The sequence below is a fragment of the Phyllobates terribilis genome, unplaced genomic scaffold (genome assembly GCF_046119375.1).
Source record: "Phyllobates terribilis strain yellow unplaced genomic scaffold, ASM4611937v1 Scaffold_4__5_contigs__length_816908805, whole genome shotgun sequence".
NCBI classification, from domain to species: Eukaryota; Metazoa; Chordata; class Amphibia; order Anura; family Dendrobatidae; genus Phyllobates; species Phyllobates terribilis.
This window is the reverse complement of record NW_027362764.1, coordinates 635146007-635158199: the sequence shown is the minus strand read 5'-3', so window position 1 is coordinate 635158199 and position 12193 is coordinate 635146007.

Below are 12193 nucleotides of genomic sequence, written 5' to 3'. Positions count from 1 at the left end.
GAGCAGCTACGAAACCCCGAAGAAGATCAAGAAAACCCTCGACCCGCAGAGAAAAGGGAAGAGATGATCAGTACTGTACTCGGAGACTTCCCTCGGTCTTGGACACAGGTAAATGGCGCTGTTGTGGTACCCGTCCTCACCTTCCTCCAGCCAGCATCCCAAGTGCCTACGGAAAAACAGGTAGAGCTGGAAGAGCAGCCGGTCCAGGAGGCAGAAGACCCCACACAAGCAGACCAGGAGAATCAACCCTCTGCTTATAGTGAGCCTGCCATACCCCTAGTGAGCCAAAGAGCCCGTAGACAGCTGCCCAGTTTACCTTTGACAGCTCCTACACCCTGTAGCTCAGGACCAGTCAGTAAGCTCCGTAGGTCTACTAGGGCCACCAGAGGCCAGATGCCCGTACGTTGGAGAATCTAAGTTGGCTAGTTGCTTTAACTATTTTATGTTTACCTGTTTTGTTGTAGCCGTTGCTAATTATGTTTTTCAGTTACAGGTTTCTTTATATGGACTGACAGGTTATGGACAGTGAGTAACCGGAACTCTGTTGTAAATATGTTTGGAACGTAACCCAGGAATGGACTACAGACTGTTAAAGACTCGGGGCAGGACAGACCCCTACCTGGTTACGGCTCCCTGTTCTTTGGTGAAATGGACACCCTTGTTGCTTCCCGGTTACGGACACGCCGTGACCATCTCATGTATTTAATTGTTATTGTTTATACCCTGTTATGTTTAGTCCGGGAGTACTAAATTTCACTAGGGGGGAATGTGGCACCCCAGGGGTCTGGTTTCCACAGTAATAGCAATATTACGTCTGTGAGCAGGTGGGAGGTGGGAGGTCTCCTGGTCAGGAATCCTATGCATGCCACACCTCCTGCCCAGTCCTGGGAGGGGAAGAACTTCCCCTATATAAAACTAGGGCTGAGGCAGGGTTAGGGAGAAGAAGAGGAGTCCCAGACAGAGACACAGTCTGGTCTGGAGTGTAGCAAAAGCAAGGAAAGAAAGATCAGGAGCTCAGTGGGAGCAGTGCTAAAAGGAGTCAGGGGCTGGAAGCTGTAGAGCTCGCCCTGATTGAAGAGTTCTCACCGGACCCGGAGTCCGAGGCTGTGGGGACTAATCCTTACCCAGCAGCAGAAACCGACCGGCAGGGGATTTCAGGTCCTCTGGCCCAGAAACCCGAAGGCACAGTCACACGCAAGGGACCAGCACCGCCGTCGTGGAGCGGAAGCTACCAGAAGGCCCCGAGTCACCGGCCATACGGGTGAGCACCACACGGTACACTCAGGGACGTGGGCTACTTTTACCCGCCTCTAGCAAGGTAGCCAGAAGAGTACAATTAGTTGGGGAGGCCTACAACTCCGCCTGGCCAGGGGAGATCCTATCTGCTCACAGACTGACCAGGCCCCGATCGCTAGCCAGTACTCCGGGAGGGTCTACCTTTGCCACCAGTAAAGACCCTGAACTACACCGCACCGTCTCTGAGTGGTTCCTGGTGCCTGCGTGCAACTCTGCTAACCCCATCATTCACGTCGGCTGCCCTGAGGCCATACCCCTCCCGTTGGGGGTTATACCCTCCACGCTGCACATCCGTACCACCGGCCTCAGCGGTCTGCCCTGCAGCGGCGGCTTCATAGCCGCATTCAACGGGTGGCGTAGTCGAACACTCTAACATCTACTGCTAAAGACTGCCATTTAGTTTGACACCATGGGCACGGACCGGGTCACCGCCACGAGGACTACTACCCCCAACAGATCCGGCTCCGGGTATTTCCCCGCGTGTGCAACGCTGCACCACAGCACAGGCCCAGGGGGCGCGTCAACTTTTGGTTTAGTCGGCAGGATTTCGTGCCCGCAACCACCGGGTACTGCGTGCCTGAAAAAGAGACTTTTAAACTTACCTGTGGTGAAGATTCCCGCCATCCGACGCCATCTTCTACCTTCTTCCTGCCATCCGTGGAGTTTTCCCGCCGTTGGACGCCATCTTCTGCCTTCTTCCCGCCATCCGTGGAGTTTTCCCGCCGTTGGACGCCATCTTGAAGACGCCGCGCGGGAAGAAGAGGGGCGTGGACTCCGAAAGCGCGCGAGAGCTGGAGCTCCGCCTCACGTCCGGACGTTGCGTAAGGTCCTGGAAGGAGCCCAGCAGACGCCGACGTCACAGGAGCGCGACGGAAGGTCCTCGACCCTGACGATCCACTGCGGAGCCGCGGCCTACGGAAGAGGATCATCGCAAGGTAGGCCACGGTCCACTAGGGGGGAGGAGGATGTCGGATACGGAGGAGAGCTTCACTGCCACAGCCACCGCCAGCGCCACCGCTGCAGCGGTCATGCCTTTCACGATGCCCTATATCCCGGGGGCAGCCTGGCTACCCCAGTACTCAGGGGAGTCACATACCCTGAATGACTTTAGAGAAAAGCTGGATAGCCTCTTCCAGGTGTACCCCCTCACAGAAGAGCAAAAAGTGAGCATCCTGGTGGCCCAACTAACCGGGGCAGCCCAAAGGGAGGTAAAGTCCTGGCCACCTGGGAGGAGGACTGTCGCAGAGATACTAGCCCGGCTGAAGGACACCTTTGATACCCGCACCTCAGCTGAGATTAAGCTTATATTCTACGGGTGCAAACAGCGAGCACATGAGAATATAAGGGACTATGCACTAAACCTACAAGAGGCCCTGAGAGCCATTAAGCAGGCCGACCCTGACGGCGTGGGAAACGAGGACAGGCTGTTGACCGAACAATTTATAGAGGGACTATATTGCAATGCCCACCGAACCCAGTTGCGGGCAATGGCCTTACAGGATCCTCATCTGGACTTTGCACAGTTCAAGGACAGAGCCATCCGGGTGCTCCGAGAACCGGCACCGGGTGGCGTTGTGACCCACAGGCGCCCTACTACCGCTTACCACCAGGAGGCGGCGCCCTTGTCGGCAGGGCCTGTGGGAGCTGACGCGCAGGCTTTGAACAATGACCCGGCTCCAGACCTGCACCATCAGGTCCAAGAGCTAGCTGAAAGCGTAGCTGCGCTAACCCGAACTGTGCAGTCTTTACAGGTTGCTGCTCCAGGGAAGATCCAGCTGGCATCCGGACCGGAGGACATCCCGTGGCGTCGACCAAGGAGGACCCCACCGGCCAGAGGAAGACCCAGCGACCGATACAACGAGGACGGACAACCCATCTGCCGCCGCTGCAATCAACCCGGACATATGGCAAGGTACTGTCCTTTAAACTGGCACAACCTGGGGTAGAGGGCCAACCCTAGGAATAAGATCACCAGGCCCATCGAACTGGCGTGACAAATACGTGGGAGGACGTCCAGTCTTGCCTGTAGTACTGGATGGCATTCCTATGAGTGCCCTACTTGACACCGGGTCACAGGTCACCACCATCCCGTACGTGCTCTTTAAGCAGTACTGGAATGACTCGGATATAACCCGCTACCCTGACGACGACTTGAGTATCATCGCCAGCAATGGTCAACCCGTGCCACAGATCGGATTCAAAGAGATGACCATTAAAGTCGGTAGAGTCGAACTGGCAGCACAGGGACTGATCATTGTAGACATTGACAAGCGCGAGAGTCACCCAAAGATAACTCTAGGAACTAATGTGATTGAAAATTGTCTTGCAGAGGTGATTTTCATTTTACAGCAGGTTGCCAAGAACGCCAGCTCCGGCCAACAGCGAGTGCTCCAAAAAGAGATCCGGGCACTAATGCGGCGGCAACAGGTGGAACTCTCCGGTGGTGAGATTGGAAGCGTGAGAATGTGTGACCCTTTCCCTATTGCCATGCCCCCAAAAAGTGAAATGATGATTTGGTGCCGGGCAGCTATTGGTCTAAGAGGTAGAGACTACCAAGCAATGGTAGAACCCGTCTACTCAGACAGTAGGCCCACCATTTTGACAGCCCGTTCGCATAATAAACATCGGGAAAAGGGAAGTGTACCTGCCCCGGTATGCTACGCTAGCCAAATTGTATACCATCAATCAAAATTCTGTACAGTCCGTGGAACCCTTGCCTCCATCTCATCCAGAGGAAGGTAACGGCTCTAAGAAAACAATAGAGGACTGGTGTCAGCAACTACATTTGGGTACTGACTCCACTCCCTCACACCAGAAACAGGGAGTCTATCGGGTGGTTCAAGAGTACGAGAGAGTGTTTAGTAAACACCCGTTAGACTTCGGGCGAGTAAAGGGGGTAGAACATCATATCCCCACGGGAGACCATCCTCCCATAAAGGAGAGATACCGACCCGTACCCCCTGCACACTACCAACACGCCAAGGGGATGCTTAGAGACATGAAGGAGGCTGGAGTAATCAGGGATAGCTGTAGCCCCTGGGCAGCTCCACTAGTCTTGGTTAAAAAGAAGGACAACACCATGAGAATGTGTGTAGATTACCGGAAAATCAACCGTATCACACACAAAGATGCGTACCCCTTACCAAGGATAGAGGAGTCTTTGGCTGCTTTAAAATCTGCTAACTTCTTCTCCACTTTGGATCTCACTAGCAGGTACTGGCAGGTTCCTGTAGCAGAGGCGGACCGGGAGAAGACCGCATTCACCACCCCGATGGGACTTAGCGAGTTTACCTGCATGCCGTTCGGACTCTGCAACGCACCAGGAACCTTCCAACGATTGATGGAATGCTGTCTGGGACACCGAAACTTCGAGACGGTCCTGCTATACCTGGAAGATGTCATCGTCTACTCCAAGACCTACGAGGACCACCTGAAACACCTGGCAGAAGTGTTCGAAGCCCTGGCAAACTACGGCCTAAAGGTGAAACCCTCCAAGTGTCACCTCCTGAAACCAAAGGTGCAGTACCTGGGACACGTGGTGAGTGCTGACGGAGTGGCTCCCGACCCTGATAAGATCACCGCAATTAAGGAATGGCCAAGCCCCTCTAGCGTAAAGGAAGTGCGGCAGTTCCTCGGGTTGGTAGGCTACTACCGAAGATTCATTCCCGGTTTCACCAAAAAGGCAGCTCCTATGCAGGACCTCCTGATAGGCCAGTCCAGGAAGACCAAGAACCAGAAGCCACCCTTCAGATGGGAGAAGCTGGAAGAAGAGTCCTTCCGCCAGCTGAAGATGGCCCTCACGGGGGATGAAATCCTGGCGTACCCTGATTACAGCCAGCCCTTTATCCTCTACACCGACGCGAGTAACGTTGGGCTAGGAGCCGTACTGTCCCAGATCCAGCAGGGGAAAGAACGGGTAATTGCTTACGCCAGCCGAAAACTGCGACCCACCGAAAGAAACCCTGAGAATTACAGCTCGTTCAAGCTAGAGTTCCTGGCAGTGGTGTGGGCAGTCACCGAACGCTTTAGGCACTACCTCGCCTCTTCCCGGTTCACCGTGTACACGGATAACAACCCGTTGACACACCTGGATACGGCAAGACTCGGTGCCCTGGAGCAGAGATGGATGGCCCGCCTGTCCAACTATGAGTTCACGATCAAATACCGGGCAGGACGCTCCAATACCAACGCGGATGCCTTGTCCAGAATGCCAAACCTACCGGACGTAGGGGAAGATCCAGAGGAACTGGAAGAAGTTGAACTCCCCGCGTTCCACCGTCATGGGACTATCCAGTATTCCCACCGTGTAAGGGGTAAGCAATCTGCTACGTTCAACCCCTTACCTCATTACAACTGGGCGGAAACGCAAGACAGTGACCCCGCCGTCCGACTAGTGAAGGAGATGCTGACTCAGCCGGATGCCCGCCTTGACCCAGACGCTCCGGAGGAGGCCAAGCAACTGTGGGTTGAGAAGAGTCGACTGTTCCTTTACAAGGGGAAGTTGTGCCGCAGAATGGTTAACTCCCGGACGCATGAACTGATCTGGCAAGTAGTGGTGCCAAGAAGAGACGCGGCTATGGTACTGGAGGCATACCACAACGGAGCTGGGCACTTCGGATGGAAGAAGCTGGAGTTCCTGCTGCGCGGGCGGTTCCATTGGGTAGGCATGAGAGGAACCATCGAGAGGTGGTGCAGAGACTGTGGCCCATGCAACCTAAGAAGGAATGACCGTGCTAGCCAGAAGACTCCCCTGCAGTCCATCGTCACCAAGCAGCCGTTGGAACTGGTAGCCTTAGATCATGTAAAACTGACCCCCAGCAGAAGTGGCTACGTCTATGCGTTAACCATCGTGGATCACTACTCCCGGTTCTTGGTTGTCGTCCCCGTCAAGGACTTAAGGGCTCAAACAGCAGCTAGAGCCTTCCAGCAGCACTTCTGCCGTCCACACGGATACCCAGAGCAGGTGCTGACGGACCAGGGACCTGCCTTTGAAGCGGAGGTCTTCCAGGAGTTCTGCACTCTGTATGGCTGCCGGAAGATAAGAACAACACCCTATCATCCACAAACCAATGGACTCTGCGAGAAAATGAACCAGGTGGTGATAGATCTTCTGAAAACATTGCCCCTGGAAGAACGCAGTCTGTGGCCTGAGAAACTGCCTGATCTGGTGGACCTATACAACCACATCCCGGTAGGTTCTACCAACTGTACCCCGGCTTACCTGATGAGAGCAAGACCTGGTAAGCTGCCTGTTGACCTGGATATGGGAGTCCTGACACCCGAGGACACTTTACCAGAAGCAGACTGGGACACAGAGAGGCAGCAGCAGTACCGGAAAGTACAGGAGAGCGTTGAGCGAAGTCTCTGTCAAGCTAGAGAAAGACAGGAGAAGGCTTACAACCAGTATGCTCCCGCTGTTCCCCTGGTACCTGGAGAGCAGGTCTTGAAGAGGAAGAGACGGCTCCACAAGTTGGACGACCAGTGGGAGAAGGACCCGTACACCGTACTGCCCTCAAGCCATGAGAACCCGAAAGTCTGCACAATCAGTAAGGATGGAGGAGAAACCACAGCCATTGTCTCCCGAGATCACCTGAAGAAGTGTCCCGAGCAGCTACGAAACCCCGAAGAAGATCAAGAAAACCCTCGACCCGCAGAGAAAAGGGAAGAGATGATCAGTACTGTACTCGGAGACTTCCCTCGGTCTTGGACACAGGTAAATGGCGCTGTTGTGGTACCCGTCCTCACCTTCCTCCAGCCAGCATCCCAAGTGCCTACGGAAAAACAGGTAGAGCTGGAAGAGCAGCCGGTCCAGGAGGCAGAAGACCCCACACAAGCAGACCAGGAGAATCAACCCTCTGCTTATAGTGAGCCTGCCATACCCCTAGTGAGCCAAAGAGCCCGTAGACAGCTGCCCAGTTTACCTTTGACAGCTCCTACACCCTGTAGCTCAGGACCAGTCAGTAAGCTCCGTAGGTCTACTAGGGCCACCAGAGGCCAGATGCCCGTACGTTGGAGAATCTAAGTTGGCTAGTTGCTTTAACTATTTTATGTTTACCTGTTTTGTTGTAGCCGTTGCTAATTATGTTTTTCAGTTACAGGTTTCTTTATATGGACTGACAGGTTATGGACAGTGAGTAACCGGAACTCTGTTGTAAATATGTTTGGAACGTAACCCAGGAATGGACTACAGACTGTTAAAGACTCGGGGCAGGACAGACCCCTACCTGGTTACGGCTCCCTGTTCTTTGGTGAAATGGACACCCTTGTTGCTTCCCGGTTACGGACACGCCGTGACCATCTCATGTATTTAATTGTTATTGTTTATACCCTGTTATGTTTAGTCCGGGAGTACTAAATTTCACTAGGGGGGAATGTGGCACCCCAGGGGTCTGGTTTCCACAGTAATAGCAATATTACGTCTGTGAGCAGGTGGGAGGTGGGAGGTCTCCTGGTCAGGAATCCTATGCATGCCACACCTCCTGCCCAGTCCTGGGAGGGGAAGAACTTCCCCTATATAAAACTAGGGCTGAGGCAGGGTTAGGGAGAAGAAGAGGAGTCCCAGACAGAGACACAGTCTGGTCTGGAGTGTAGCAAAAGCAAGGAAAGAAAGATCAGGAGCTCAGTGGGAGCAGTGCTAAAAGGAGTCAGGGGCTGGAAGCTGTAGAGCTCGCCCTGATTGAAGAGTTCTCACCGGACCCGGAGTCCGAGGCTGTGGGGACTAATCCTTACCCAGCAGCAGAAACCGACCGGCAGGGGATTTCAGGTCCTCTGGCCCAGAAACCCGAAGGCACGGTCACACGCAAGGGACCAGCACCGCCGTCGTGGAGCGGAAGCTACCAGAAGGCCCCGAGTCACCGGCCATACGGGTGAGCACCACACGGTACACTCAGGGACGTGGGCTACTTTTACCCGCCTCTAGCAAGGTAGCCAGAAGAGTACAATTAGTTGGGGAGGCCTACAACTCCGCCTGGCCAGGGGAGATCCTATCTGCTCACAGACTGACCAGGCCCCGATCGCTAGCCAGTACTCCGGGAGGGTCTACCTTTGCCACCAGTAAAGACCCTGAACTACACCGCACCGTCTCTGAGTGGTTCCTGGTGCCTGCGTGCAACTCTGCTAACCCCATCATTCACGTCGGCTGCCCTGAGGCCATACCCCTCCCGTTGGGGGTTATACCCTCCACGCTGCACATCCGTACCACCGGCCTCAGCGGTCTGCCCTGCAGCGGCGGCTTCATAGCCGCATTCAACGGGTGGCGTAGTCGAACACTCTAACATCTACTGCTAAAGACTGCCATTTAGTTTGACACCATGGGCACGGACCGGGTCACCGCCACGAGGACTACTACCCCCAACAGATCCGGCTCCGGGTATTTCCCCGCGTGCGCAACGCTGCACCACAGCACAGGCCCAGGGGGCGCGTCAACTTTTGGTTTAGTCGGCAGGATTTCGTGCCCGCAACCACCGGGTACTGCGTGCCTGAAAAAGAGACTTTTAAACTTACCTGTGGTGAAGATTCCCGCCATCCGACGCCATCTTCTACCTTCTTCCTGCCATCCGTGGAGTTTTCCCGCCGTTGGACGCCATCTTCTGCCTTCTTCCCGCCATCCGTGGAGTTTTCCCGCCGTTGGACGCCATCTTGAAGACGCCGCGCGGGAAGAAGAGGGGCGTGGACTCCGAAAGCGCGCGAGAGCTGGAGCTCCGCCTCACGTCCGGACGTTGCGTAAGGTCCTGGAAGGAGCCCAGCAGACGCCGACGTCACAGGAGCGCGACGGAAGGTCCTCGACCCTGACGATCCACTGCGGAGCCGCGGCCTACGGAAGAGGATCATCGCAAGGTAGGCCACGGTCCACTAGGGGGGAGGAGGATGTCGGATACGGAGGAGAGCTTCACTGCCACAGCCACCGCCAGCGCCACCGCTGCAGCGGTCATGCCTTTCACGATGCCCTATATCCCGGGGGCAGCCTGGCTACCCCAGTACTCAGGGGAGTCACATACCCTGAATGACTTTAGAGAAAAGCTGGATAGCCTCTTCCAGGTGTACCCCCTCACAGAAGAGCAAAAAGTGAGCATCCTGGTGGCCCAACTAACCGGGGCAGCCCAAAGGGAGGTAAAGTCCTGGCCACCTGGGAGGAGGACTGTCGCAGAGATACTAGCCCGGCTGAAGGACACCTTTGATACCCGCACCTCAGCTGAGATTAAGCTTATATTCTACGGGTGCAAACAGCGAGCACATGAGAATATAAGGGACTATGCACTAAACCTACAAGAGGCCCTGAGAGCCATTAAGCAGGCCGACCCTGACGGCGTGGGAAACGAGGACAGGCTGTTGACCGAACAATTTATAGAGGGACTATATTGCAATGCCCACCGAACCCAGTTGCGGGCAATGGCCTTACAGGATCCTCATCTGGACTTTGCACAGTTCAAGGACAGAGCCATCCGGGTGCTCCGAGAACCGGCACCGGGTGGCGTTGTGACCCACAGGCGCCCTACTACCGCTTACCACCAGGAGGCGGCGCCCTTGTCGGCAGGGCCTGTGGGAGCTGACGCGCAGGCTTTGAACAATGACCCGGCTCCAGACCTGCACCATCAGGTCCAAGAGCTAGCTGAAAGCGTAGCTGCGCTAACCCGAACTGTGCAGTCTTTACAGGTTGCTGCTCCAGGGAAGATCCAGCTAGCATCCGGACCGGAGGACATCCCGTGGCGTCGACCAAGGAGGACCCCACCGGCCAGAGGAAGACCCAGCGACCGATACAACGAGGACGGACAACCCATCTGCCGCCGCTGCAATCAACCCGGACATATGGCAAGGTACTGTCCTTTAAACTGGCACAACCTGGGGTAGAGGGCCAACCCCTAGGAATAAGATCACCAGGCCCATCGAACTGGCGTGACAAATACGTGGGAGGACGTCCAGTCTTGCCTGTAGTACTGGATGGCATTCCTATGAGTGCCCTACTTGACACCGGGTCACAGGTCACCACCATCCCGTACGTGCTCTTTAAGCAGTACTGGAATGACTCGGATATAACCCGCTACCCTGACGACGACTTGAGTATCATCGCCAGCAATGGTCAACCCGTGCCACAGATCGGATTCAAAGAGATGACCATTAAAGTCGGTAGAGTCGAACTGGCAGCACAGGGACTGATCATTGTAGACATTGACAAGCGCGAGAGTCACCCAAAGATAACTCTAGGAACTAATGTGATTGAAAATTGTCTTGCAGAGGTGATTTTCATTTTACAGCAGGTTGCCAAGAACGCCAGCTCCGGCCAACAGCGAGTGCTCCAAAAAGAGATCCGGGCACTGATGCGGCGGCAACAGGTGGAACTCTCCGGTGGTGAGATTGGAAGCGTGAGAATGTGTGACCCTTTCCCTATTGCCATGCCCCCAAAAAGTGAAATGATGATTTGGTGCCGGGCAGCTATTGGTCTAAGAGGTAGAGACTACCAAGCAATGGTAGAACCCGTCTACTCAGACAGTAGGCCCACCATTTTGACAGCACGGGGGGGTGGTTGATGTACGCCATGGGAGGGTGCCCGTTCACATAATAAACATCGGGAAAAGGGAAGTGTACCTGCCCCGGTATGCTACGCTAGCCAAATTGTATACCATCAATCAAAATTCTGTACAGTCCGTGGAACCCTTGCCTCCATCTCATCCAGAGGAAGGTAACGGCTCTAAGAAAACAATAGAGGACTGGTGTCAGCAACTACATTTGGGTACTGACTCCACTCCCTCACACCAGAAACAGGGAGTCTATCGGGTGGTTCAAGAGTACGAGAGAGTGTTTAGTAAACACCCGTTAGACTTCGGTCGAGTAAAGGGGGTAGAACATCATATCCCCACGGGAGACCATCCTCCCATAAAGGAGAGATACCGACCCGTACCCCCTGCACACTACCAACACGCCAAGGGGATGCTTAGAGACATGAAGGAGGCTGGAGTAATCAGGGATAGCTGTAGCCCCTGGGCAGCTCCACTAGTCTTGGTTAAAAAGAAGGACAACACCATGAGAATGTGTGTAGATTACCGGAAAATCAACCGTATCACACACAAAGATGCGTACCCCTTACCAAGGATAGAGGAGTCTTTGGCTGCTTTAAAATCTGCTAACTTCTTCTCCACTTTGGATCTCACTAGCAGGTACTGGCAGGTTCCTGTAGCAGAGGCGGACCGGGAGAAGACCGCATTCACCACCCCGATGGGACTTAGCGAGTTTACCTGCATGCCGTTCGGACTCTGCAACGCACCAGGAACCTTCCAACGATTGATGGAATGCTGTCTGGGACACCGAAACTTCGAGACGGTCCTGTTATACCTGGACGATGTCATCGTCTACTCCAAGACCTACGAGGACCACCTGAAACACCTGGCAGAAGTGTTCGAAGCCCTGGCAAACTACGGCCTAAAGGTGAAACCCTCCAAGTGTCACCTCCTGAAACCAAAGGTGCAGTACCTGGGACACGTGGTGAGTGCTGACGGAGTGGCTCCCGACCCTGATAAGATCACCGCAATTAAGGAATGGCCAAGCCCCTCCAGCGTAAAGGAAGTGCGGCAGTTCCTCGGGTTGGTAGGCTACTACCGAAGATTCATTCCTGGTTTCACCAAAAAGGCAGCTCCTATGCAGGACCTCCTGATAGGCCAGTCCAGGAAGGCCAAGAACCAGAAGCCACCCTTCAGATGGGAGAAGCTGGAAGAAGAGTCCTTCCGCCAGCTGAAGATGGCCCTCACGGGGGATGAAATCCTGGCGTACCCTGATTACAGCCAGCCCTTTATCCACTACACTGACGCGAGTAACGTCGGGCTAGGAGCCGTACTGTCCCAGATCCAGCAGGGGAAAGAACGGGTAATTGCTTACGCCAGCCGAAAACTGCGACCCACCGAAAGAA